Source organism: Pinus tabuliformis, chromosome J (genome assembly GCF_031772625.1).
Source record: "Pinus tabuliformis cultivar Carrire ecotype Pingquan chromosome J, CPIR1, whole genome shotgun sequence".
Lineage (NCBI taxonomy): Eukaryota > Viridiplantae > Streptophyta > Pinopsida > Pinales > Pinaceae > Pinus > Pinus tabuliformis.
Genome location: NC_142295.1, coordinates 1088685744 through 1088698307, shown reverse-complemented (window position 1 = coordinate 1088698307; position 12564 = coordinate 1088685744). Strand labels below are relative to the sequence as shown.

General features: G+C 43.6%; 1 pseudogene; it reads left to right on the top strand.

The window, feature by feature from the left end:
- The first annotated feature begins 3883 nt into the window (after positions 1 to 3883).
- The window catches only part of LOC149230811 (putative sugar phosphate/phosphate translocator At5g25400 pseudogene), a 73375-nt pseudogene continuing 64694 nt past the window's right edge, over positions 3884 to 12564 (top strand).

Sequence of the window (12564 nt, the reverse complement as noted above, 5' to 3'; positions counted from 1 at the left end):
TTTAGACCAAAGCCCACCTCAACCAAGGAGAGCGCGAAGGATAAAAAGGGAAAACAACCTACAACGCCGGTGCATGCATCGCTGAGAAGAAATCCACCGAAGGATAATCCCAACACACAGGAAAAGGGAAAAGCCATCAATCTGGAGCCGAAGGAGGAAGAAATCGAAGACATCCCGATGGATGATAAGGATGTGGGGATAGACATGGAGGAAGTTGAAATCCAGGGTGATGACCTTATTACTCGGTTTCCTAAGTATGTCCCTTTGCGCAAAGGCAAGACCAAGGTACCAAAAGATATCGACGAGAGCCAGGTACCCTTGCAAACCCCTCTGTTGCCAGATGAGATTGTTTTTGAAGGACCACACTTGGGGTGGGTTCCTTTGTTAAAAATGAAAGATTGGGACTTGACTGACCATGAGAAGTTCCCACACTTGGAAACCGAGCAACTAATGCACCGCATTATCCATACAACCATCGAGATGACCACATTAGAGCCGCGGAGGTGGCTCGGAGGAGTAGACAAGGCAGGTCTACTCAACTTGCTATGGGTGTCACACTACAACCGCACCCCGGTTACAGTATTGGTCATCAAGCAACTACTATCCTTGGTGCATGATGGGTGTCTGTGGCTGGAGGAGGCAATACCCATCACTGACAGATTGATCTACAAGATCACGTGGTTGCCTTAGATAGGAGAAAATCCGACCATGATGTTTGGCGGAAAAGGTGGCGAGCAGGTTTTTGCGGAGGCCATGAAAGAGAAATTAAAGCAAGTGAAGAAGCCGCGCGGATATGTCATATCAATCATCATTCACCCTGCTGTAAAGCTGGCTACATAGATTTTGGCAGGGAAGGTGATGAGGAAGTGTCGCGCCAATGAAGTGTCGACGCTTGTTGTCGCACTAGCAGCCGAGTGTGCTGAAGGAGTTCAGTTTAATTGGGCGGACTATCTCCATGGTGATTTCCTTGCGAACTGCCGAGAGGCCCAGGAGCTCAGCAAGACGTTCCACTACGCGTGGCTCTTGCCGTCTATTGTGTTGGTAGCATGGGAGCTACCAGAGGACAGTCCATTCCCTTCGGTCGTACTAGACCTACCAGAAGAAGTGAAGCACACTTTGTTGTGAGCAACCAAGGATGCGCAATGCATCAAGGACAACAAGATCTTATGGATATTGCTGGAGATGAACATCCGCATGGCCATCAATCGCAAACCGCGGCTGTCCCCTACAGTTTTTTCCAACCTGCTAGGCTACGCAGAGTTTAAGGTAGATTTTCACCATGTTTCCATCAAGGCGGGAAAGGACCCTGCGCAGATATGGTATGGCGTGCCTTACCTTGCAACGGATGACGCCATTAATGCAGTACTTGATCGCTAGCCGACAGAATGGCGCACTACAACAGACTTGGTGGTGGGAGGGAGAAAGTCCTCCACATAGCACAAGGAGGAGGCTAAGCTCAAGATGACGCAGTTGGTCGAAAAGAGAAAGAAGGAGGCTGTTAACAAGGCCCAGGCAGAGCGTGATGCCGCTCAGCAGATGGAGAAGAAAACAGGTGGAACAAAGTGGGTCTCTGACAAAGGCACGAGGTCACCTTCACCTAAGACAGAAGAAGAGATGGACGAGCAAATAGAATAGCATGACGCGGACCAACAGGCGACATTCGCCCACATTAAGCATCCAAGGGAACAAGAGAAAGGAGGGTCGGGGAAGAAGTTCAAGGCCACTAAGACGTCGTGGAGGCCCTACAAAAGTTTGAGAAGTAGCAACAACTAGTATTGGGGGCTATCTAGACAGGTATGCAGGAGGTGCAGACCCGTGCGTCATATGCTGGCACAATGTCTACCAACCTTGCTATCGGCACTTCAGAAGCTGCCGAGATGCTGCGCACGAGGGTATCTAGCACGATAGTGCTACCCGATGGAGCACTGACCACAGAGAATGAAGCTTATAGGCCCACTGTCAACACCGTCAAGGGAGTAGGGTTGAATTTGGCAGTGCTCCTTGGCGAGGTGCTCCACCTATTACACGATGGAGTGATTACGGAGATGAGCGCCCGTGAGCACCACACTCTATAGGTGATCAACGAGCAAAGGATTAACAATGCGCAGATGGCACTACAACGAGACTCTGCCATCGCCACCATGACTGAGGCTATCGACCAAAACAAGTGTATACTTAAGGTCATGGAGGAGGCATGCTTAATGGTCCCAGAGTTGGCTATTCCTAAGAATGAACTAGTCGAGGCATGCGTCTGCAAGCTGGTTACAGGTGTGTGCGATGCTGGTATAGAAATGGAGAGGGTTCAGTTGGAGTTGAACCTACAGATCACAGAATTACAATTGAAGGCCCAGCATTCAACTCTACCAGAAGTAAAGGAGCAGCGTGCAATCGCTGTCACAAAGGGTGTAACAGCAGCTGAAAGTGCACTAGTGGACTGCACATAACTCTTTGAATAGTTGTTCGAGGTCCTTCATTAATCACTTTAATCACTTCGTTAACTCATCTATAAAAGCAAAGATCTCCATGGAGCAAAAGGGACAGAAGTGAACATAGTTATATACTACCGAATTGAGAACCCAGTTGTGCCTTGAGATAAACTAAGGTTAGCAATGGGCCTTGTTGTTGCACAAAGTGTCTAGGCACCATGACAACGCTCAGAGTAAGGGTTGTCACTCTAATCCTTACTCACTCCGTTTAGACTCCCTCTCAGATAAGTCAAGGGGGGTAGTCACTAAGGTGAATGGACGAGGGTAGCCTATGGAACACGGGCTCTAGGAGATTTTAAGGATGAACAACTTGATGAATTTAGAACAGGTCTCGGTCAATTGAGATAGACGCAATCACAAGATAAAAATGACTACAGACCAGTGCCTTTAATTTGAATTAACCAAAGACTAAATAAATGACAAGTCATCCAGAGCAAATTATAATGTGGCAAAGCGAAGACCATGAACGATTAAATGCAAACGCCCAAAACTTTATCATGCAAGAGATTCCAGATTTAAAATGATTTTCATTAATGACCTAGATCTAGAATTAATTAACTTTCTCATATAGTCAATATAATTTTTAAAACAATAGTCGCACCTTGACAATAGAGAAATCACAAAAATACATTTAATCATCAAATAACACCAAGGAACTTTAAATTAGTATTTCAATTATTCCTTAGGCAATTAGTCGAATGAAGAAATCAAGATCTTTTAATGTGACGTAATTAAAATGAATTAAAGGGTTAAAAATTAAAATTTTAATGGGCCATAGGCCACATTAAAATATTAAATGTGAAAGCGCCAATCCCTTTTTAGTTTATTTTATCCTCAATCACAAAGTCACAAAAAATAATAATAATAATAAATAAATTTTAGAAATTTTTATGATTTTTAATTTTGTAAAAAATAAAAAATCAAAATCAAATGTCACAAAGATTTAAAAAAGAAAAAGGGCTTTTTTTTATTTTTTAGAAATTTTCAATTTTTAAATTTTTTAATGCTTTTAAATGTTTAGATTTTTTAATGTTTTAGATGAAAATGAAAAGAAATAAAAATCAAAAACCATAAAAAAAAAATGATAAAATGTTTAACATAAATCAAATCAGAAAATAAACTAAAGGGAAATCGAAAATAATAAACAAAAATCGAAATTTTGAAATGGAATAGGTCTAACTCAAAGCAAAGAATAAAATCAAACTTTAAACTTTCCTAACTCATAAATGAAAAAAAAAAAAAAGGAACGATGCTAACCCTAAGCCACTAAAACATAAGAAGTAAATAAAAAGAAACAAATCGAAATGTTTGCTTTTTGCTTATGCAGGTTTTGACAATGGAATGGAAGTGCAGCGAGGAGGTCGTGAATTGCAACCAGCGAGAAGGACGTAGGGGCAATGGAGCAACGGTGGATTGATGGTTGCGATGGAGCTGCAGAGGGAGCAGAAGAGAGTTGTGCAAGAGTGAATGGAGCAGTGTGCAAAGGAGATCCACGGGCTAAGGAGAGGCGTTTGCAGGTAGAATTGCAGGAAAGGATGGTTGCGGGCTCAATGGAGGATTAAGGAGTGAGAAGAATGGATATGGGCTATGAAGAGTTGAGATCTGTGGGAGGGAACTGCTGTGAGGGCAAGGAGATAACACACGTAGCAGGAGAGGAATTCGCAGGCAAAGCAGCAAGGTGATGGATGAATTTCAAGGGTAAAAGAAGTTGGGCAGAGGGATGCGTTTGCAGAGTTTGAAGGCAGTGATCGGATGGTTGAAGAAAACGTAGATGGGAGAGATGGCAGCTGTCAGCTACCTATACCAATAGGTTTCATATTTCATGATTGGCAAAGAAAGGTCCAAATATGCTCTGCTTTGGTGATGCAAAGATCCCATATTTCCAAGAGAAAACAATGTGTGTATATAGCTTGATGTTGATTCAGTTTTGATGGGTGGTCCAACAGCCTAACTTGGATCATGCCATGTTTCAATTTTCTGTTGTAGAATAGAGAAAGAAGTCTGCCCAGACAGTTCAATCTTGGCAGACAAAGTAGCTAGGTAGAGAAAGAAGGTTCCCAACTACTTAATCTGGGACCTTGGAAGCAATAAGGGTAGCCTTAGATAGAAGATCAAAAGAAAAAAGCCAAAGAAAAGAAAAGGCACCTAAGGGTTTGCAAGTCCAAGTGCACCCTCCATGAAGTAACAAAAAATGCTAGGAAATAGAGGGGTAGGCAGATGGGGTTGCAAAAATGTCATTCCTTTCGAGTGAGTGTTTGATAACCTGTTTGCAAAGGAATATCAGTGGACTGAGAAGGTTCTCTTTTCCATCATGTTGCAGCAAAGCAAAGGAGCATGCCTAACTTCCCATTTTCCCCTTTCACATTCATTACTAACATCCCTTCATCATTTCAGATTCATGGAAGAATTTAAGGTTTTATGGTGGTTCTTATTCCTTTAAAAGCCACATTTCTTGTCTAAAATTCTTTTCATTTTGATCTACTTCCCAACTAAGTTTGAGCTCCATAAAGCTTAGTAAACACCATTTCCCATTCTCATTCCCCCCAGTACTATCTACTGACTGTATCTATTCTAAATCCCTTATGTTTCCCTTCCCCCCTACTATTATAACACCATGGTGTATAAATCCCAAGCAATGTATAGATATCCCCCCTTTTTAGCACTATAGCTAAATAAGTTTGTTAAGGGAGACTCTAGTCCACCAGGGACTATAGTCAACCCTGTCATGGGATTGCTCTGACCTCTAGTTGGAGTAATAACCTCCTCCTAAGCCCTCACCTCCCCTCTGTTCAGAAATTCCACAAAGAACCCCTTTCCCTCTGCTCTAACCCTCTCAAACCTCTTTTTCCTAAAGAAAAACCCGAAAAACCCACAAAAAACCCTTAAACCTATGGTCCCGCGCATAAATATTAAATTGAATATTTTAATGGCCGGGCAGGACCCAACCCAAAGCTGCGCCGTTGGCCACAGTACCCGCCAGCCGTCTGATCTCTGTCGCCTCGATCTAACGGTGGGCGGTCAATCTCGCTCCCCGACCTGCCTCCCTTTAACGTCCGGGGAAGGCGGTATTGGGCGCGTACCCGGGACACATGGCAGGCGCGGGGGTTGTTCGGAGCCCCCGTCCCCGATACCGCCTGTCGCCAAAAGCGGTGCGGGGAGACCGCTTACCGCCTCCCCGTTACCACCCCTCCCGCACGTCAGCGCCCACGTCACTCTACCGTCGCGTCACCCCGTCTGCCTGCCACCGCGTCCGCCACGCTGGCCTCCAGCTCAACGTCCACGTCACCTCCGTACCCAGGCCCACTGTGATGTCATGCTGACGTCATTGGCGGAAAAAGCGCCAATGACCCTTATTGTCCAAATTTTCCGTTATAAACGCCCAAACTAGCCGTTTGTGGTCATTTTCGCGCGAAGAAGACGAAGCCGTTGTCAACCTGCTTACCGCGAAATCGCCTCCAGCCATCAAATTCGAAGCTGCGGCCGCTGTAACTTGGCAATTCAGCTACAATAAGCTCCCCTTGTTCGGCCCGAAGGCATTCCGAGCTTGTTGTCCAGGTATTCACCACAATTTCCCTGTTTCGCCCCTATGCATACCATTTCTATGTGAATTCCCCATAAGAATCATTCAAATCCTAATTTGCAGACTGTCTGTCACTGAATTTGCCATTAAATCCACCTGCATTACCCTTTGCCCCGCCAATTCTGCATTAAAACGATAATTCACGGTCAAAGGTTACAATTTCGGCCTCGAACTTGCCCGGCATTGTTCCCTTTTGCCGGGTGGAGGCCCGAGGCTGCATCTCACCAGATTGAAGCCCGCTCACCCTCTGCAATCATCTTCACGAATCCACAATCCCTGCGAATTTACCAGCAAACAGAAAAAACAAGTCTGCCAAACCTGCTTTTTCACTTTGAAGAAAATTTCAAGCACTATCTGCAATAGGCCTGCCACTCAAATCTTTGAGGAAATTTGCAAACATTGTAATCACCTGGTCTAAGTTCAAACTGTACAATGGCTGCTCCTGCACCCACAGCTCTCAGTGTGGCTCCTATGAATCCACCAAATAAAGACCTACAGTCCTTGCCTCTTGTTGACAAGGACTACCTTATCCAAGACTCTGTGACTGGCAGGGACTTTTTGCAGACCTACAGACAGTTGAGAGATGACAACCTCAAAGGCAAGGACACCTATGGGATCTGGGAATCAAATCTACCACACTACTGCCTTCCCTCTGTCAACATTTTTCCAGAGGTCATCCACCTATGTGCTGAAAATTATGATGTACAACACAGAGCTATTAAGTCTCCATCTGGGAGCATCCTCTTCCACATCAATCCAGAATCTATCAATAAGATCATTAACTTTGATCAAACAGAACTGCTGTTCCCTTTTTCTATGAATTATCTGCTGGACAATGGTGCCAAGATGACCAGTGAAGAGATCCAAAGAATCACCAAGACATTTATGAGGCCTGAGTGCCAGCCCACAGGGCCACCTCCCTACCTGGATGTCTATTTCACTGATGTAGGCAGGCTTTTGCTGGACATGATTGCCTATGTGTTGGGGTACAGAACCAGTGAGCATGTGGATGCAACAATGCTGGTATTGTTAGGTGCTTACAGCCCAGGCTAGCCCCCTGCCCGCAAATACAACTTTGCCAAGTTCATAGCTAATAAGATTCATGATCAGTTGTGCACAGTAGACAGACAGGGTGTCTTCAAATATTCATCTTATATCTACCACCTCTTCATGTACTATCAGTCTGAGGTTTTTCCATGCTACATCAAAAAGCTGGACTTTAGAGGGGAAAGAAGATCTGTGATCTTCTGGACATCTGTCTACCATGAAGTACAATATTCACCCTATTCTTATTGTGAATTTATTGATCAATTTGTATATCCTGTATCTTGCTTATTGATGAGGTCCCCTCCTCCCAGAATATCAGTTGAGATACAGAAGGTCCTGCAGCTCTCCAGGAAGTACAAAATAGGTGATTGGTACCTATATGAGGATCATACAGTCATCAGAGTCTATGGCTGTGAGCTCTGTCCATACAGACTTCCAAAATATGTGCCCATGAGGATATTTGCCTTGGAGTATTATAGGCAGTTAATTCACTCTGACCTCACTCACTTTCACAGCTCTAAAAAGAAAGCCCATCTTAAGTTCAAGGACCACCTGGGACCCTTCATCATGAATAAAAAAGAAGGATGGACAGAGGTCGACCTAATCCTCAAAGACAAATACAAGCTATCACAGAGCTTCCGGTGGGTCCCTTATGACCCTGAAGGCTTCATTACTGCTAGAAGAGTCAAGTACAGACTACTAGGCTATAAGCACTGCAAATATCCACACATTGAAAAATATGCCAACCAGCAAGAATGGCAACAGGATACTTTAGTTGAAAAATTAACTGAAGAAGAAATAATGCAAAAGAATGTTAGGGAATTGGAAAAGATGCTTGACTTAGATTCTGTACAGCAGGTACCCTTCAAACGACCGCACTCAGCAGGAGAAGGGACCTCAGCCACAACAGCTGCACCAACTATACAGGTACCCTCTACAGTAGCACCAGGTACTGACAAAGGGAAAGGAATAATGGGTGCAGAAGAAGAAATGGTGAAAGAAAAGCCTGCCCCTTTAAATGAGCAGCAGCAAGAGCCCCAACAAGGGCAGCAACCAGAACAGCAACAAGAGCAGATTGCCCCTCCACAAACGGAGCTACCAGCAGCTCCAACAATGCAAACTCCACCTCCACAAACTGGGCCATTAACTGCTCCAATTTTGCAGACCCCAGCACATGAGGAGAGGGGTATGAAAAGGGATAGAGAAGAGTCCACTCCTGTTAGTGGATGCTCCCAACAACTAGGAGCCAAAAGGCAAAGGGTAGACTCCCCAGAAGTAGAAGACATCACTGAAGATGTCCTGGACAGTGCAAGGAAAGACAGGGAGGGCAGCCAACAGACAGGTACAAGCTCCTTTCAGCAGAAGCAAGGATTACAACTTGGTTTGGAGGTGTCTTCCTCCTCTCAGCAGAGCAAGAAGCCCAAGAGCACTAAGGCTTCTTTCAAACAAATAAAGGCTCAGAATGACTTGCTGAGGGTGGAAGTCTACAAACAATTTCTTAATGCAACACCAGCCCAGCAAGAAAGGCTAATGTCTGTATATGACATTAAATAGGAAAAATTGCTCCTCAGTCACTTTAAGCCTACAATACCGCAGCCTAAGTCAACTGCAGATTTTGTGAGGACAAGGGTGGAGGTCATGGCCAAAGACATCCATCCCATGGACCAAATTGAACTCCACAAGCAAACTGGAGAGATGGTTTATGCAACCTTGGTGGAGAGGGCAACCATGGCCCATGAGCTAAAGGAGTCCCTGAAAAATATCAACACACAGTTGGATTTTGAGAGAATGTCCTCCCTAGCCAAAGACAATAGAATAAAATCACTTGAAGGCATCATTATCGACCTAGGACATGATCCTAGTGATCCAAAGGGTGTAAAGGCCCTTATGAAGAAGAAAGAAGATGACCTCAACGCATTAAAGAAGAGGTTGAAGCTGCTGCCCACAGAGCACCCTCAAACATCAGAGCTACAAAAGGAAAAGCAAGCCGATGAGCAACTGGACCTCATAATGCAGCTGAACCAGAAGGTCCTCGACTTGGAGAAAGAGCTTGAGGTAGTATTACAAGATAAACAGGGGGAATCCACATCCCAAGCTCCTCCAACTACTTCAACAACAACAACAACTACAGAGGCAGCAGTGGCCCCCACAACAGAAGCAGCAGGAACAACAACAGCTCCAGATGCCAGCACAAGCGTAGAAGAATTGACTAAGGCCATCAAAGAAATGGAGCTCCAGGCAAATGAAATAAAGAAGGCCAAGGAAAAATTGGCAGAGCTGGATGCCAAGTACGATAAATCAAAAGTGACTGTAGCAGAGCAGGGCAGAGAAATAAAGGCCCTAAAAGAAAAGATAAAGGCCTTAGAGAAAGAGCTGAATCTAGAGACTGCCATGGCCGACATAAAAAGGATTCTATGGGCCAAAATTGGCCAATCCATCACTCAACAATGGAGGTCAATCAAAACAATACATGAGCAGATGGACTTAATGGGCCAAGCACAGGCAGAAATCCAAAAGGCCAAAGCATTACTGGGAGACAGGCCTGAACAGGCAAACAGAATGATAGATTTTTTGAACAGGCAGGAAAAGGAGGAACTGGCAGCCATAGGCATTGTCAACAGAACAGAGGTTGTCCTCACAGCCAAAAAGGTGCTAACTCTCAAAAATTATGTACAAACTATGGAGAGGAAGTGCTATGAGATACAGGGTGATGTGGAGGAATATAAAGTCAAGATGGCAGTGTTGCAAGCAAAGGGCCTGCCCAGCCTCCTAAGCGGTGCAGGAAGACTGATCTCCCGAGATCAATTCACCAACAGAATGGAAACTTACATTGAAAATCAAATCACTGCATCTGGCAGTACATCTGAGCAAACAGGGCCTCCGATAGGATAGAGCTTATACGATAAACTTGAAGGCCTGTTCTTTATTGAAAATGACGTAAATCATCTTTTTGAAACTCCTCCTAACTTTTACAGATATACAGAGGCCGATGAAACCTTGATAAAGATTCGAAGACATCAAATGCCTAAGGAGGATTGGTGGCAAGCAATGCTTCAGATTTTGCCACGGTAGCCTCAGTTGATCAGTCACTGCCAGCTCCAAGTCACTAGAAGACAAACAACAGAATAAAGTCAGCATTAAAGGCAGCTGAAAGATGACTCAGCACATGTACAATGACAGCTAGCCTAAAGGATAAGAAAATACGCAAATTTTGACAGCGTATCCTCAGCCGACTCCAACAGCCGCCAAACCAAATTGCTTCTGACTATTTTGGACAGCTAAGGCACTAATGAGTTATTTCAGCGTTAACTTTCTCAGCCACTATGCTCCAAGAGTTGGCATAACATAAATGAGTCATTAACTCATTCTCTGATATTTTTCTCATGTAAATTTTGTATATATACCCCCCCTTGGCAACACATTAGGGGTTGGTGATTTTGACTCTAAGGCAAATCTATTGTATACTTTCAGTTTATCTAATACAAAGGGCTGGACCAGCTCAGTGATTTCCTGAAAATTTGATGTCTGGATGATGCTATGCGTGCTGATGCAGAATTCCTGTGCTGTCTGATGAAATAACAAGTTTTCCTCAATCTCTGTTTTTGTCTTCTTATGTTTATTAAATCATACTCATGTTTCACTAAACTAGCAGTAAAGAAAAGGAATAGTGCAGGATTTGTTTTATTACACCTTGTACTCAATTTTTACTGTTGTAAATGTTTGTCCTCAGAATTAACCATGGACATGAATTCTTAATTGCTCATGTTTCTATTAATTCTTTAAATATGAATGTTATCTAGAAATTCTTCATTGCTTCTAGAATAATATTATCACTGTCTTTCTTTAGCAGTTTATTGGAAGATTCTTAATTGCCTTTCATAGACTAGTTATACCACACTCCATCACCATTTCAAAAATTGTTTCTCAGACACTAATCTAGCTCTGCAGCATCACTACAGTATCACACAGCTTATCAGACAAACTAAAGGGCCACTAACTCCATGCCTAATGGACTAGGATATGCTAATGAGCACATATATATATTGACTGAAGTCATCACCAAACACATTCCAAAAACAAAACCTTGAACATTATAGCTAGCCTAAAATACTATCCAAACAAAATTAAAACATAAAGAGAGAGCCCTCTCTGGTCATAGGTAGGCTAGAACCTGTGACCCAAAGATTGGTTAGTGGTTACCTCGGCTGTATTCCCTTGGGAGTCAAAGGGAACAACCTGAGTGATAACATAATTGGCGACTCCACTGGGGACAAAGCATATTATTCTTCAACTATTGTCTGTCCATAGACAATGGTTCTAAAAGCTTGAGCAGTCCCTTAAAACAATCCTAAAAATATCTTAGAAAATACCAAAAAGAAGTTCAGAAGCTGGCTCCTAAAAGGGAAACTAGACACACTAGGTCAAATCCTAACCCAAATCCACCAGCTATTTTTGAAAACCCCAATACAATCCATAAAATCATTAGGAAGCAGCAAAGGCAGGAAAATCCCACTGATTTGAGTCCTGAGACAGCTTACCCAGAACCAGTTCCAACCCCAATCAAGGTTCTATTTCGGTCTACCCCTGTTTCCCCCAGTTCCCCCTCTACATCTCAAAGCCCTCCTTTCACACCTTCATCCACTGCACATATTCCCTTAACCAACACTCTAGTATCTACCGTTCCCAACACCCCTGTAGTACCCATCGTCCCTGTTATCCCGTTTATCCCTGTCAATCCCATAAACCCTGCAAATATGGCCAATAGGTATGCACCCCTGCAGTTACCTGCTAATGCTGCAGCTCTACCCTAGGACTATCAATCCAAGATCTCATATTTTGACTCCACTGGCCCTTTCACAGCTATTCAGCATGCCAAAAGGATGCAAGACCATTTTGAGAACTATGAAATAGATGATGACAGTGTGAGAATGAGAATGTTTGTTCAGAGTCTGACTGGGGATGTAAGAACTTGGTTTAGATCCCTGACTGTAAATACCATCACAACTCCTGATGAGCTTTATCAAGCCTTTACTAACAGATGGGAGAAGAAGAAATATCCCCTGCACATACTTGGTGAATATGATACAATCAAAAGAGGTCCTCAAGAGACCGTTTTGGAGTATTGTGCAAGATTCAACAATGTATATAACGCAATACCACAGAACTTAAGACCTCCTCCTGATTTAGTCTTGTACAAATTCCCTGATGGTTTTGACCCTGACATGGCATATCAGCTGAAGGAAAGAGCCCCTGAAACCCTTGAAGATGCCCAAAAGGTTGCTGTCAAAGTAGAGGCTAACTTGATTGCCAAAAGAAACAGGGCAAGATTGGAAAAAAGAACCACCTTCAAAGAAGAACCCTCAGCCTTTGACCAAAAACTGGATGCAATACTCACTGGTATGAAGAGATTGGGGGACAGAGTAGAATCATTTGAGAGAAAGTCATCATGGG